The sequence below is a fragment of the Chelonoidis abingdonii genome, chromosome 1 (assembly GCF_003597395.2).
Source record: "Chelonoidis abingdonii isolate Lonesome George chromosome 1, CheloAbing_2.0, whole genome shotgun sequence".
Lineage (NCBI taxonomy): Eukaryota > Metazoa > Chordata > Testudines > Testudinidae > Chelonoidis > Chelonoidis abingdonii.
The window spans coordinates 216,465,809-216,469,412 of record NC_133769.1 but is presented as its reverse complement, the minus strand read 5'-3'; the positions used below and the strand labels follow the sequence as shown (position 1 = coordinate 216,469,412).

The 3,604-nt window shown below is 43.9% G+C and overlaps 1 protein-coding gene across 1 annotated transcript in view; it reads left to right on the top strand.

The window, feature by feature from the left end:
- CYBB (cytochrome b-245 beta chain) overlaps window positions 1-3,604 on the top strand; it is a 63,084-nt gene that overhangs the window by 15,995 nt on the left and 43,485 nt on the right. The window lies entirely within an intron of this gene.

The following is a 3,604-nucleotide window of genomic DNA, read 5'->3' as shown; positions in this document are numbered from 1 at the left end:
GCTGTATTTCCTCCTGTTTTTCCCCCTTGTTGTCTATTGCATTGTGAAGGCAATATTGGAATATGGGTGTTGTTATAGAAAGGAACAACAAAACATTCACATCATATTTTCTAGGGTTGCTTTTTTTTAATCAAAGCATCACCGTTGTGAAAATGGAAGTGTACAGATGCTTGCTTGTCCTTGAAAATGGTTGATGCTATATGTAGACTGCTAGCAAGATTCTGCTCAAATGCATTCAGAACCTGCAGGAAAAAAAGGCATTACAAAGGGACTGGAAAAGAGATTTTCCTGGAAAAGAAAAGTAGACACCAGAACTACATTTAGAGATTACAGTTATTAGAACTACAAATGGATACAGCCTTCCTTTCATCTGTAGTAATGCTATTTCCTCTAATTTTGATCTAACAGACCAATGCTAGCACAAAAGAGCTATTTAGAACAATCTGACTTTACCTTACATTAACCCCTTTGGAGACCTAGACCTACAGTGTGCTTCAGTGTTCAAAGAAACCATTGTTGTATGCTAAAGCCCTGGCTGGGTTGGTGTTGGTCCTGCTTTGAGCAGGGGGTTGGACTAGATGACTCCTAAAGTCGCTTTCAACCCTAATCTTCCATGACTCTATGATTCTGTCTGACGAAGTGGGTATTCACCCACGAAAGCTCACGCTCCAAAACGTCTGTTAGTCTATAAGGTGCCACAGGATTCTCTGCTGCTTTTAAAATCAAATGAGCCCTAAACTGTGCGGCTGCATAGTGCTATTCCAGGGGTTAAAATAAATATATACATCACAACTTAATGCTAAGCTATATGGCTGAGTCATTTCAACTCTGATGCTTGGGAATTTCAAGACAGCTTTTAATCCCATTTGACGGTGTTTTGAAAGCAGATACACAGTACTGCCAACTCCTGTAAATCCTTACTATCAAATACGGCCAAGATTTTCCAAGGCGACTAGGGATTTGGAGTACCTGAGCACCCATCCTGAGACACTTCAGAGGGACCTCATTTTCAGCAGGCTGACTTCAGACAGGCTCCTTTAAGGAGTCTCAAGATAAGCACTCCAGAACCAAAAAACTCAGAAGTGCTAGTCACTTCAAAAAAATTTAGCCATAGTCCTCACTACTGTGAGTGACTTCAATAAACACCATAGTCTGTGATAGTGTTTGCAAGACCAGTCCCTAAGATCGCTTCATATCTCACTATGAATGATGATCCAGTGGGCAGGGTGCTAGACCTGCAACTCAATTCCCTACTCTGCCACGGACTTCCCGTATGAGTCACCTAGTCTCTCTGTAATCTGTGTCCCATCTGTAAAATGGGCATAACAGTACTTCCCTATCACACAGGGGTGTAGTGAGGCTAGATACACTAAAGATGGTGAGGTGCTCAGATACTGTGGTAAGGCGGGGAGGATTTACCTAGTACCGAGACAGCTAAGTCCCTCTACAAAGAGATAATAAGCACTGTCAGATAATACTAATCACACATATACTATAAGGTGTGTACACATTATCTTGCTCTCTGCCTCACTACTCCAGGCCATGTTAATAACAAAAGCAAGGATTGTTTTGAAGGGTTAACGTCAAGTGAAGAATCGCCCTTCTCGCTGAAATGTTTTTTCCTATTATTCTAACTTGTCGCTGAAAATGATTAGAGAGTGTCGTGAGTTGGTGTGGCCTCTCTCTGAGCCTGACGGGGAGGGACCACTCTCCACCCCCTGGAGCCAGGCAAGCCACACACCCCATGGCAGAAGCAAAGGGGCAGGACAGGAAGTTTAGAAGGTGGGCCCTACAGCTCAGTGGTGCAAGAGCCAGGGAAGGGAGCAGATGTCCCTCACCCACGGCTGATCCGTGCACCAGAGACCGAGCTCTACAGCGCCACAGACCCAGAGAAGGTTCCGGGACTGCCGACTGACCAGTACCCCTGGCCGTGTACCCCGGGAGACAGAGACACCCAGGAGATGGAGGTACACTGAGAAGGGGTAGTAGGAAGTAGCCTGGGGACAACAGACATTAGTCTGGTTGTGTTGCCAAAGTCTAGGTCAGCATGTTTTGGTGGTATCCCCGCTTACCCAGCCACAGAATTCTCCACCACTGGCAGGGCCCTGGGGATGGGACCTGGTGGAGATAGGGTGGGCCTGGGTCCCTCTACCCTCTGCTGCCAGCCCCATCCCTGGGATGGCAGCCTACCCACTTTAGGCCGGATGGCCTGCGTTTGCTTGTTGCTCTACCAGGGCCAAAGCCTGTAGACTGCTAATTCCTCTGTTGAGCATTGTATTTATAGGCACAGCATAGTGAGGAGCATGGCTTCCCCCCGAGCCTGACGGGAAGGGATGGACTCGGGCCACTACAGAGGGGGAAGATGATTTTTTTTTCAGTTTATTTTGTATAGTCCATTTGACTATTTCCTCCTAAATAGCCAATGAGATTCCCTTGTTGTGTTTGTGGGTCTCCTCCCAGCAATAGAGGAGAGAGAAAAACCTTAGAAAACTGGAAACTGTGACTGTAAAAACCACAATAATGAGGAGAGTGACATAGTGGCAGGTATAGTACACATAGCTACTGTTAATACCTCTTCTTTTGGTTTTTGTTTTAACAGTAGACTAGATTTCAAGCTGACAGTTTCTCTTTAATTATGTTTTGTTGCAGTACACACAGGAACTTATATCTACCATTTCCTCTACTCAGAAAAGGGTACTGTTCAGACATATGCTAATAATATAGAGGCAATGAGCAGAAAGAAAATGAACCACAAAGCAAAGGCAGGTAATAGGGATTGTTGCCTCTATTGTATGTGGAAAGAAGACTAACTTTGTCAGTACCTTGGGCCCCTCTGTACAATGTGATCAGGGATCAATGCCACTGTCTTGCTGGGGGATCTTTTACCAAACTAACAAAGTGATTCCCGAAAAAGTCAGCATTTGAGTCCTCTATTAGGAAATGTGTTCTACATGTACAGATGAGAGATGCTGAAGTGGGACTGGCCAGGGCATTGCAAATAACAAGTCCTGCTTTATAGTTACATGCTTGTATAAAACCAGAAATGGACCAAAGCCATCTGGAGTCAGAGAAAGCCAAAAACATACTGAAAAGGGATGGAGAAGCAGATTATTGGAGATGTTGAAGTGGAAGGGAGCATAATAAGTGAAAAATTACTTCTGTCTTGTAGTGAATTAAGGACCAGAGTAATAATATTGATGGTGTCTTAATGATTTATTGTGCATGTAAGGCAAATCCAGTGAAAGGTGGAAGCAGTTCCATAGGGTTAACTAATCAAATGACCCACCTGCCAGTTATGTTTAACTGTTCAGCTTGGCTTGCCATTTGGTACAAAGTGAAATGGAAAATCCCAGAGACCTGGGCAAGAATCCATTAGCTAGCACCTATAAATCACTCTTCCTGTAATCACCCAAAAATGCAGCCCAATGTTGAGTTGCTATCTTAACTAAGCAAAGCATAAATAACCTCTCTTTTTTCAGTGCTCTGAAACAACAAAGAAAGGAGAAACTTCAAGTCCAAAAGGTTCACTGCAAAGAAAAGAAAAGAAAAAATCTGACTAAGGGGTCATCTAAATCAAAACATAACTTTGCTGTGGAGTTAGACA